This window comes from Haliaeetus albicilla, chromosome 3 (genome assembly GCF_947461875.1).
Source record: "Haliaeetus albicilla chromosome 3, bHalAlb1.1, whole genome shotgun sequence".
In the NCBI taxonomy this organism is placed as follows: Eukaryota; Metazoa; Chordata; class Aves; order Accipitriformes; family Accipitridae; genus Haliaeetus; species Haliaeetus albicilla.
In genome coordinates this window covers 71635600-71648514 of record NC_091485.1, presented here as the reverse complement: position 1 = coordinate 71648514, position 12915 = coordinate 71635600, and positions in this window count along the sequence as shown.

Here is a 12915-nt window from a genome sequence, read left to right as displayed (position 1 = left end):
TAAAACTTGAAGTGTTAATATCAGGGAATGGCAAACTGCTAGGATATAGGCCCCTGGCGAAAAGACCTAGATATAATCCATACTCAGGGGCTGAGAGGGAGGAGGGAGAGGGAGGAATAGTTAAAGCTGACATTCAGCATTGATGGGACTTGTGCATGCATTTCCCTTCACCACATACTGTACTGCAAACTGGCATAGGAGAAGACCATTGTCCCCTGGAATTCCATAGGACTTTCATTTGAAAACTTTGAACTCTTGCAACAGAACAATAATCAAATGCAAAAGCAGTGAGTGAAAAAAGCTCCAAATAGAAATTCAGGAGAATAATATATATAAGGGCAGAGGACTCTTTAATTTAACATACAAATGCATAACACTTCACAGGCTGGTAGCTCAAGCCAGACAAGTTCTGACTACAGATAAGCTGCATATTTTTAATGCTGGAGAGTTCACCTGAGGATATGGCAGATTATCCACCACCTAAAGTCTGTAAAACCCACAGTCTAGCTCACCCAAAGGTATGACTGTAACACTCTACCTTGTTTTATGCAAAGTGAAAGTTATAAAGGATCCTTCTGTCTTTAAAGTTTATGGCTACAATCTATGGCTACCATAAACCTAGAAGATTAGATCCCAACATTTACTGACTTCTCCCTCAGTTTGCCTCTGCATGAATTTCAGCTTTTTAGTCTTCAATGGCTATGAGCAATCCTTAAAGAATTGAAGGTCACCAAGCCAGGAGTGCTGATCAGAGGGCTGTTGTGTTCAGCGGTGGTTTCTCTGAGTTAGCAAAACAAAACTGAAGTGGCAGTTGCTGTTCTCCTCATACCTTTTGCAGTCAGCAGCAGATTTCCAGGCTCACAAACGGAAGACTGGTCCTGAATTCACTTTGAGTGGAGTTTAGCACCAACCACTTTTCCCAGTCTTTGAAAAGTCTTGCGGTTGATCAACCAAATATATTGCATAGTAGCAATCAAAGGAAACACAACTTTGCAGACCCCCAGAAAAAAAAAGTGTGACAAATAGTGTCCTACATATGATACAAAAGATGTGCTATCTGAAAGGAGAGTGCTAGCTAGTGAAAATGCAGTTGTTGGGGATGTATCCCTAGAGGTTTTCTCTGGGTTCCCTACACCAGGAGGGTATACATCCAAAAGCCCATCATCACTGAGAGAGACCACTGTTCCTGCTAGCTGGTGGACCCCAATGCCACCTGCTTCTCTGTCTTCATCTGTGCTCTGTAGCCTGTCATGGTTTAAGCCCAGCCAGCAGCAAAGCACCATGAGGCTGCTCGCTCAGTCCTACCCCCAGTGGGACGGGGAGGAGAAAATATAAAGAAACACTCGTGGGTCGAGACAAGGACAGGGAGGGATCACTTACCACTTATGGTCATGGACAAAAGACAGGCTCAACTTGGGGAAGAAACAAAATCAATTAATTTTACTACAAATCAGATCAAAACAAGGAAACTGAGAAGTAAAACCAAACCTTAGAACACCTTCCCCCCCACCCCTCCCTCCTTCCCAGCTCACCTCCTCCCCCCAGCAGCACAGGGGGACGGGGAATGGGGTTGGGGTCAGTTCCTCACACGTTGTCTCTGCCGCTCCTTCCTCCTCAGGGGGAGGACTCCTCACTCGTCCCCTGCTCCACCACGGGAGACAGTTCTCCATGAACTTCTCCAATGTGAGTCCTTCCCATGGGCTGCACTTCTTCACGAGCTGCTCCAGCATGAGTCCTTTCCCCAGGCCTCAGTCCTTCAGTCCCAGCCTGCTCCAGTGCAGCCTTTCCCACCGAGCGGCGGCCATCTTGTGGGGCATCCATCCCCCTGCTCCACCGTGGGGTCCCTCCCATGGGAGACAGTCCTCCATGAACTTCTCCAAGGTGAGTCCTTCCCACAGGCTGCAGTTCTTCACTAATTGCTCTGGCCTGGGTCCTTCCTGTGGGCTGCAGTCCTTCAGTCCCAGCCTGCCCCAGCGTGGGCTTCCCCAGGGAGCGGCGGCCATCTTGTGGGGCCTCCATCCCCCTGCTCCGGCGTGGGCTCCTCTCTCCCCGGGCTGCAGGGGGGCATCTGCTCCCCCGCTCCCCTCCATGGGCTGGGGGGGGACAGCCTGCCGTCTGGTCTCACCACGGGCTGCGGGGGCATCCCCTCCTCCCCGCCTTCCTCACTGACCTCAGTATCTGCAGAGGGGTTCCTCTCACATTCCACTCCCCTTCTCCACTGCAGGTTCCCCTTCTGATATCTGTTCTCCCAGAGGCGCTACTGCCATCACTGATGGGCTCGGCCTTGGCCAGCGGTGGGTCTGACTTGGAGCTGGGGAAGCTTCTAGCAGCTTCTCACAGGAGACACCCCTGCAGCCCCTCCCCCACTACCAAAAACCCTGGGCCACACAAACCCAAAACAAGCCTCATCTCAGAACTTGATAGTCCGACTTCAGAAATGACATTTTTCTGGTGATGCAACACTAAATCAGTCCAAGAGGCTCAGGTCTGACATGAATCCATGGGATCGATAGGTTTAATTATCATTGATTGCATATGATCAGTCACTGTCAGAGGCACCAGATTCAACAGAACGTTTCCCTACACTTGAGCAATGGTACCATAGGAGAAACAAAGCAATCTATCATGAGCAAGTGCCATATCGTTCAGCACATCAAACTGCAATGAAAGCCTAAGTAGCATAGCTAATGAAGATCACTCTAAGCCATACAAAGAAAGGTTTTTAACTCCCCAGAGTGTTCTGCCTATGAACCGTGAGACAGGTGGTAAATGGTGCTTAAATAAATACTACATCCAAGCCATGGATTTCTTATGTTTGTTAAAGATCTCAGCAGTCATCAAGAAGCTTTTTATTTTTCAGCTGTCCCAGGGAAACTATAAAATGTGTTGCCATTCTCACTGCCATGCAAACAAACTTTCCTTGATTGGTTCAGGCAGCAAGAAAATAACAAGAGAGGGAGAGACTGATGCCATGAGCAAAGCCCAGATGGAATAGCCCACACGTGAGTCTTTGTACTGAAACTCGCTGGGTTTTGCCAGACTTAAGTGTCTGACAGCCAGCCTGGAGCTCACTGCTGCTGAGACGCCCAAAGTGATCCCATATCCAGTCATTTGGTGCATGAACCTTATGAGGACTTGCATTTAGTAGGATGCAGTGTCTCTCACACCAAAGGTATTGGTTCAGCTGGGGTCAGGCCATTAGCACAAAGTTATGTCTAAGGAGAAATCTTTCCAGTACTTTGCAAGTCTCACCATTGAAAAGTTCAAATGGAAACTTCTTCCTGTAATGCCAGCTCTTTTTTTTTTTTTTTTTTTTTTTTTTTTGTTCCATTCCCTGGAGACTTGGTGTCATGTCTCTCATAGTGCTCTTCTCCACTGGACTATTGCTACACATCTTTACTGAGCAGTCACATTCAAAACTGAATACAGTATGGCATCTGAAGTCTTTCTAGAGCCAAAGGAAGGACAACTGCACGTCTTGAAAGTTATAACCCTGTTTGTTCACCCTTGTATGGTGGTGCTTTCTCTTTTTTCACAAGTAATTCAGCTCGTCATCTGCTGTGATACCACACTTTGCTACAGAGCTGCTGTTGGCAAATTTTGGTATTGGTGTATTTGTATAAGCTGAAGTTTGTAACCTTGCACTTGTCTCTGCTGAATTTCAGCTTTCCCTCTCCCACCCCAGACAGGTTATACAATTCTTCAAAATCATTCTGAATTCAAAACCTGTCCTCCTGTGCTTACAATGCCTTTGAGCTTTATGCCATCTGAAAATTTAATAACCATACTCTCTTTTCTATCTTCTAATTCATTAATGAAAACATATGCCAGGATTGGATCCAGAACAGACCTGGCTGAACTCCACTTTCTATATCCTTCCACTCTGACAAAGCACCACTGATAACCTTTCTGATACATTATCAAACCAGCTTTGCACCCAATCGATCATTGTCTCTTCTAGACCATGCTGCTGTGGCTTGTTTATGAGAATGTCGCATGTAACCATTTTTGAAAACCTTAGTAATGGTAAGATTTGTGACAGCTACTTTTCCTTTATTCCTAAAGCCTGTTACATTGCTAAAGTAGAGATTAGATCAATTCAACACAATTTATTCTTGACAAATCCACATGGGCTACTTGTCCTTGCTGCTACATGAAGCAGCTGCTGCTGTGACTTGTTATCTTCCAGGTGCTTATGAAATGTGTATTTGTTCCAGAATTTTTGCAAGGCTTGAAGGCAGGTGAGGATCATTTCTCATCCCTCTCCCCCAACAAAACAAAACAAAAACAAAACAAAAAAAGAAAAAAAATGCCTTTTAGCTTTGACTGTATATTCCTTACAGCTACCATGACTTTTTGGCCTTCCACAGGCCTGGTGCTGTGTAAAATAGCCATCTTTAATGCAACAGCCACTTGCTGCTTCAGCCTCAGGAGAAAGATTCAGGGCTGGTCAGGGACCAGGACTCCAGTAGAGCCCATTAGAGCACAAGCACATCCAAGCTGAAAGGATTTGGTAGGGTCTGTACTACGCAGGTCCAGTCGTGACGTGCTCTGAGTGGCCCCATGGTGGTAGTGGAGGGCTACAGCTCCTCTTGCAGTTTGAGAAATGCAGCTCAGAAACCTGTGGGAAAACATTGACTTCCATTTCCCTACTTGGTTGCTGTGCAGAGGACTTCAGCCTGGTCTCCATTCAGGGAAAAGGCAGTCACTGGGAGGGGGAAATGACACAAGACTCAACGTACCTGACCCATTTTGGTCCTGTCTTGCCAGCAGAGAGCTCTCCTTGGCTTTTCTTTCTGCGTCCTGTTTTCAAATAGATGTCCTTAATCCTATTTCTTAGACTCAGAATGGGCCTGAGTAGCATGCAGTTTCTAAGAAGGCAGCAGAAAACTGACAGTTTTGATCTTGCAATAACTGACTTCAGTAGCTCACAGTGTGCATCTGTGTGGGTTCCCTGGGCAGCTATGTCAACTAGAGGATATCTGCACCCTTCGACTTGTAAAAAGGGTGTTTCAGATCAGCCCAGACATCTTTTGATCTAGATGAAAGGAAGATTCTTTTTTGTTCTCAACACTACCGCTGGTTGTTAGGGGGTTGGCCCTTTGCATTAGGTCTGTACGTTCACAGAACGAATAGGAAAAAAAGTTAGCTCACATAGGCTAAATATCTGCCAGACTGATTGCTTCTGCATAGTTTTCACACATAAAATACTGTTGCACTTCAGCTATTTCTAAACACCCACACAGCAATAACAGCATGGTTCTGTGTCTGGTTACTATTTGCAAAGTTTCCTTTTCAGATGTAAAGCAGGCTTTATCCAGACTGAATAACTGTGATTTGTTCCTAGAGCACTAATAAACCTAAATTGTCCCTTATTCCTAAATTTTTTTCAACTGTGAGGTTCAAGCACTTTAGTCATGCCGTTCATTCCTTCTTCTAGTGTTTGGTGGTGTCAGGGTTTGCACAACTGGGAAGAGTGGCACGACCTATGGTACATGGGACTGAGAGGCAAAGCTTCTCTGTAGACCCCCTTTGAGCTAATGTCTATCAAAAGGCTACCTGCCCTTCCAAGAAGTTAGACTTGATGACCCTGCTTGTTCCTTCCAGTTCTGTGCTCTTGGTTTTCTCTTTGCTTACTAGATGGTGTTGCTTGTTGGGAACGTGCTAAACTGATGCTCGCTATATCTAGATGGTTTCTGTTTGAAACGTTAAGGTTATTTTTCTCTAGCTTTTTGTACTGTCATTTGTACTGTACAGGCTGACACCAGTTCTGCACGGTTCTGACACATTCTGCACAGTCATATAGACTAGGATTTTTTTTGTTGTTGTTTCCTAGAAAACTTTTGATGATCTGACTGAATGAAATTAGAAAAGAAAATGAAAGACGTTATATGATGCCATGGGTATGTGTGCATGTGGATTCTGCATCCTCCTTTAGCAGAGCCATTAGGCAGATGCCCTGTACGGATCCCAGTTCCTCACCCTGTTTTAATATTCAAAGCACTTTACAGACTCTTCTGAGTGTCATTGTGTTCATGCCAGACCTTCAGATGTTTCCTCAGAAAGAAAGGATAATAAGGGACTGACACGATACAGGAAAACTAGCATTTGCTTTATTTGAACAAGGTAGGTTGTCACTGGAAACGGCTTGCATTTCAGACCGGTAGAAAGAGCCTAAGCCAAAATGATCTTTCTCCTCTCTAGAGAACAACACATAGGATATTTTACAGTTATTTTTCAAAATGAAATGTGCTTTTTAGTGGCACAAGTCCTCCCCTACCCCCTTCCCAAAAAATTAATAAGAACAGTATTTTATTTCAGATGTATTAAAAGTTTGCCTTTAACTTTTCTTACTGCAGACAATAGTAACAAATCTACATCTTATTTTCTTTTTCTTTCTGTGAATACTGCATGTATCATACGTTGGCAAAAAATAGACATTGTTGTTGGAGAAAAAACAGAAGCTTTTTTAATCTAATCCCCTGGATAAAAAAAGGGTGGCTACAGTCATAAAGTTAAATTGATGTTTTCAGAGCTGGAGCTATTGAGCTGCAGGATCATTCACGAGTCTGCAAAGACTGATTCCCTCTTACCTCCAGGATGGATTGCAGTCATCAGTCTCTGGCACTGACTGTAGAGAGCTCCTTACGCAAACGGTCTCAAACCGATTCCCACTGAAGACCCCTCCATGTGACAGGAGTGCTCTGCATTGCCAGCCTTGTTGGTGCTTGCTGGAGAAGAAACAAGGACCAAAGGGACCCTAGAGCAAAGCTCTTCTCTAGAGGGATTCCCTGCAGTCCCAGCTTGCTAAAGCTGACGAGTGTTTCCTTGAATAGAATGCTCTAAGGTACAAACTGCTGCCTGGGTAGGGTTGCTTATATATTTTCTGAAAACACTTGTCTGCAGTCTTCTGCAGGCATCTCCTAACAAACAGGTCCTGGCTTGACCCCACAGCTGGGGAACTGTTACAGCAATAGGCTGCAGTGAATTCTCAAATTCAGTATCTACCACAGAGAAATCAACCGTCTCAGCTATGGGTCCCTGCCCTTCACTTGAATCTGCAGCCTGAGAGGTCTAAAACAAGTCTTGAAACATTGAGAACAAACAAGGTTTTGGAGGTGATATGTTGGTATTAATTGCACACTGTGGTGCTCACTGGCTATTTCTGTATATCCTAGTCTATGCCTGTGATCCTCTGGTCAGTGAATATGGCTGAACTAGTTGGTCTGCCCTGGCTACGCACCTGGAAAAAAAACTAGAGGGTTTAACCTGCTGGAAATGGTGCCTGGAAGCACCATTCTTGTAGCACTAGTCTGTTGTAGGCACCCTGAGCATGAAGGTCGGCGCTTACAGATGGATTTGCCTACACATTTTCCTGAAAGTGAGACTCCCCCACCCCCAAAATTCCCAACAGAGCTTAGAGCCTCAAAAGCTGGGTTGTATTACAACAGGAACTAGGGCACTAATAATTTTAAACCCAAGAAAGCTCAGAGTGGGAGAGAACAAATGAAAATTGGTTTATAAATACAGCTTTGTACTGGCAATGCAGTCCTTTATTTCAGATTTGTTGTCTCTCCAGTAATCTTTCAGTAGCTTCTGGGATCGTAACATACTGCACATGGTACCCTCTGGAGTAGTTTCTTTTCATCCCTTATTAGTCCTGGCTGCCTGTTTCTGGAAGAAGAGCCATGCTGGTTCAGATCAAGGGTTATCTTGGACCATCTGCGCAGTATTTGCTTTCTAATTAGGGCCGTAAAAAGTAGCCTAAGGAAAAATAAGAACAAGAAAAAACATTTAATACTACCCTCTAATGCTTTGCCAGTTTCTGAGTATTTATGGTTCAGGAGAGACCTTAAACTGATGTAGCTTGTCTGCTTAACAGATAATCCCAAGATCTCTCTTCCAAGTACCAGTCCAGTCTGCTCTGAGCCCACACAAACTTCTTGCATCCACACCATCTTTGGCAAGGAGTTTCCTAGGTCCTTAGCCCGTTTCATAATCACCTCCTTTTGAGGTCTCCACTGGCCTCACTTCATGGTACTCTGAACAGTCAGTCCCCATCCACCCTCTTTTTGCTGCTTGTAAGATATGGACACTTTCTACCTCCTGCCCATGCTGCAGCCTCCCTCCTGGCCATGTTTCTTCTCTACCCATTCCACATGTCATCTTGAAAGCTTTTCTCTTCTCGGCATGTTTAGTTATTCTAAGGAAGGCACAAGCTTCTCCCTTCTTGATGCTTTTACCTGGCTAGGTTGTTGCATCACCGGCAAAAGGAAAACAAATGGCCTTCCTTCTTACTGCTCAACCACAGCCTTTGAGAGAAAAACACATGAACAACGCATGAAACACATATGACTAGTCTCACTGAGTTTTTAATTGTGGTTTAAGGAATCCCTTCTTTTTTTTCCAACCCCCTCCCCTCCAGCAGTTTTTCTTTGCTCAAAAAATGATGCTTCTTTTTCAATTAAAATAGAACAAGGACCTTTTTTGAGCAAATATATTAATTAAAACTAAACATGTTTGGGGCTGAATTACAAGGTCTCTGTGGGATAAAGGACATTCCAGTAATACTAAAAAGAAAAGATGCAGAGTCATCTAGTATGAAAATGCAATCTAGATCTATACTAAAGACTGCTTTAGTTCCGCTCACTTCTGTACAACTGCAGCAATTTACTGCACTTGACCTTTAGCATGAGATTTAGAAAGGAAATGTTTGATATTCTACTCTATTTACAGGAAACCTATGAGGCAGATAAGTAATACTGTCTTCTTTTCCAGATTATTCCCTGAATAATTTCTTTGATACACAGTCAGAATTCCGAGACCTTGATTTCTTGCTCAACGATCTCTTAGCAAGAGGGAGCCTGCCATTGAACGCACTACATCTTGATATCACAAGCCATACACTCCTGTTTTCAAATTCTTTCTTGAAGTCCTTCAAGAATTACACTGAGAATCAGCACAAATCTATTTTTTTAGGGAAAAATCTGTGAAGCCTGTTAAAATAGGTGGAAATCGGCCTATCCTGGAGGGTAGCGTTCTGGCTTTGTTTCCTCCAGCACTTTGTACAACTTGGGAATCAGTTCTAAATTTCACATGAAATTACCTCTACATGAGTCCCATCATAAACACACCATATAATCTGCAGCAAAGAAATGGATCTTTTCTGCAGTGTTCACTGGTGAGTGGTGCTGGCTATATATGAAGTCATCACAGAGTATTTTCTACTAGTTATTCTGGAACCCAGAAGTCTTTCAATAATGGATGAGAAGAACATTGATTCAATTCTTGCCATGTTCATTTTACTCTAGAATTTCAATATACATATCCAGATATGTGCATACAGCCTTCCAGCATTATTTCTGCCTTTTTTAAATACAGCATGGGAATTCTGAGAGCTTTAAGCCCCCAGATTTTGTCGTGGTTTAACCCCAGCCAGCAACTAAGCCCCACGCAGCTGCCCACTCACTTCCCCCCCCGCACCCAGTGGGATGAGGGAGAGAATCGGGAAAAGAAGTAAAACTCATGGGTTAAGAACAGTTTAATAGAACAGAAAAGAAGAAACCAATAATGATAATGATAACACTAATAAAATGACAATAATAATAATAAAAGGATTGGAATATACAAGTGATGCACAAAGCAATTGCTCACCACTTGCCGATTGATGCCCTGTTAGTCCCCGAGTGGCCATCCCCCTGCCCCCACTCCTCCCAGTTTATATACTGGGCATGACATCACATGGTATGGAATACCCCATTGGCCAGTTTGGGTCAGCTGCCCTGGTTGCATCCCCTCCCAACTTCTTGTACCCCTCCAGCCTTCTTGCTGGCTGGGCATGAGAAGCTGAAAAATCCTTGACTTTAGACTAATCATTACTCAGCAACAACTGAAAACATCAGTGTGTTATCAACATTCTTCTCATACCTAACTCAAAAATGTAGCACTGTGCCAGCTACTAGGAAGACAATTAACTCTATCCCAGCTGAAACCAGGACAGATTTGAAGGACCAACACTATATTAGAGTACTATAAAATATCTACGCAGTATCTATTCATAAACCACCAGATGAAGCTCCCATACTGGAAGCTGCACTAAGAGAGTGCTGCAAAGCTGCACATACAATGTTTTAAGCAATGTTTCAGAACTAGGGTATGATGATGAGCACTGGGGGAAAAGGACCAGTTTTCAGGAAGGAGCCTCTCAAGAGTAGCATCCAGGTATGTAAGAAGCTGAGTTGCATTCATGCAGTTAAGTATGTAATTCCAGAAGCCAGTCTATGATACTGGCCACTTTGTATGACCAATACTGATCTTTCGTACAGAATAAAATCTCTCATTATTAATGAAGGACACAGGCTTTTTCTTTAATCCTCCCACTTACTTGCTGTTAAGTGATGTTTACTGAGTAAATCACAAGTGCTTTTTTTTTTTTCTTTTTTTTTAATGATTACTTTGAGTCTTGTCTTTCATTCCTTACCTACTTTCCTACTAAGTTAGTCCATGAGGTAAAGTGAAACCAATACTAACCTAGACAGCAGAGTTTCAGACTGGATTTTGTAGCATCTATTGAAGCATGCTAACTTTCTACATGAATAGCTTTTCCAAAATGGTGTCCAAAATGAAAATGAGATTTCACAAGACCAGGCGTCCTTGTGCCTTTGTATTGCTGGGGTTTTTTTTCCTCATGATGCAAGTGAATTTTATGCAGTGTTCATTACATAGTATATTGTCGATGCATAAACTCGCTATAGATAACAGTGCTAGAGATAGCAGCGGGGATCAATAGCTACGGTATTTTTGTGTGGAGAAATTCTATAAATGAAAAAAGTGCCATGAAAATGCAAGGCATGAATACATTATGGCCTCCTCGGCTTTCAGAGCTGTCTACAGCCTCAGTCAATGTAATTACTTCAGTCACATACTTTCTCCATGCCACATGTCATGGTTTAACCCCAGCCAGCAACTCAGCCCCACGCAGCCGCTCACTCACTCCCCCCCGGTGGGATGGGGGAGAGAATCAGAAGGGTAAAAGTAAGAAAACTCGTGGGCTGAGATACAGACAGATTAATAAGTAAAGCAAAAGCTGTGCATGCAAGCAAAACAAAACAAGGAATTCATTCACCACTTCCCATGGGCAGGCATGTGTTCAGCCGTCTCCAGGAAAGGAGGGCTCCAGCACGCGTAATGGTTACTTGGGAGGACAAATGCCATCACTCTGAATGTCCCCCTTCTTTCTTCCCCCAGCTTTATATGCTAAGCATGATGTCATATGGTCTGGAATATCCCTTGGGTCAGTCGGGGTCAGCTGTCCCGGCTGTGTCCCCTCCCAACTTCTTGCGCACCCCCAGCCTGCTCGCTGGTGGGGTGGGGTGAGAAGCAGAAAAGACCTTGACTCTGTGTAAGCACTGCTCAGCAGTAATGATAACATCCCTGAATTATCAACACTGTTTTCAGCACAGATCCAAAACACAGCCCCATACTAGCTACTGTGAAGAAAATTAACTCTATCCCAGCCAAAACCAGCACACCATGTTAAGAAGGAAGTCATAAAGTATAGTAGCTGGTAAACTCCTTTGGTCCAGACTTTGTTCAACAAATAGCCTACCAAAGTAGGTTTTGCTGCCTTTATGGTGAAGTTATTAAGAACTAAACTAGAATTATCACAACAATAAGTATTGTGGGCCATTATGTATCTGCTTCAATAGCTGAAGAGGAAAGCACACCCTTGCCTCCAGAAATTAAAATCAGCTTAGTACAAGACTATGGTCAATAAGCATTCACGTTCACACTTGTCCACCTGGGCTAACGCTAAGGGATTTCAGAAAACAGTAAGTCATGAAAAGACATCGAATTGTACAGGTGGGATTGCTGTTAAGTCTCTGCTTACTGGACCAAGGCTTGAAAAGTCATCAGGTAAAGTGGTAAAGAACAAGTCCAGCACAGCAGGTGTCAGAGAATGCTTGAATTTACTAAGGGAGAAGAGTGACATGCTAAATTATATACAGAGGAAGACAAGGCTGATATTACATAGGCTGCTTGATTTCGCTGCTGCTCACTCACCTATCAAAGTTATCTCAGGCTAGACTAGATTCTGTATGCTGGCCCACAGTAGCATCTCACTGTATATAGATTTTTCTGGCTGCTAACTATTTTTATCAAGATCTCTAGAACAAACAATAAAAAAAAGCAAAATCAATAAGATAGTGTGCAAGTTACTGAAGAACTTTAAATCCTTAGGGTTAGCAGCAGTAGTTTCTATCCATTTTTATATAATGCCTGTAGAAGTTGTCCGAGAGCACCACAAAGTGTTTTCAGAAAAGATTGCTTTCATCTGGTTGACAGTCTTCTATTTATAGTTGGCAAATATTTCCGTGGTGCAGGTTTATGAGCACTCTGTAGGCTTTGGTGTCGTGACTCAAGCTTAAGCCAGTTATAGCCATGCAGCAGGTTGTACGTGAGGCTTTTTTTCTGGGAGGAGCAATAGAGGATGCAGCGGTTACATTCATCTCAAGAACAGACCTGCCAGCCACAAGGTCCAATAATGAAGAAAAAATTGTGTAGTGCCTTAAAATGTCAAGCTTAATAATTTGGTTTGTCAATGAAAAAAAAATATATAAAGGTAAGATACCCAAAAGCTGCAAGTCCCTTTGCTTCAATATATTTAATGATAATGAGGAGGAAGCAGATTCCAAGCAGAAAGTCAAGAGTCTGCATCTCAAACTGTGGGTATTTACTGACTATAATCACTGCTGGAGATGCAGCTATCTTTGTGCTCTGTCCTGTGCGTACCTTGCTCAGAGTACCAAAATATTGTTGAACAGATCTGGAGAACAATGACATTACAACATTGTGTTCTTCCTTGGATGCAAAGCAGTGCTATGCTTGTGTGCATTCAAACATTTAGGAGAAAAA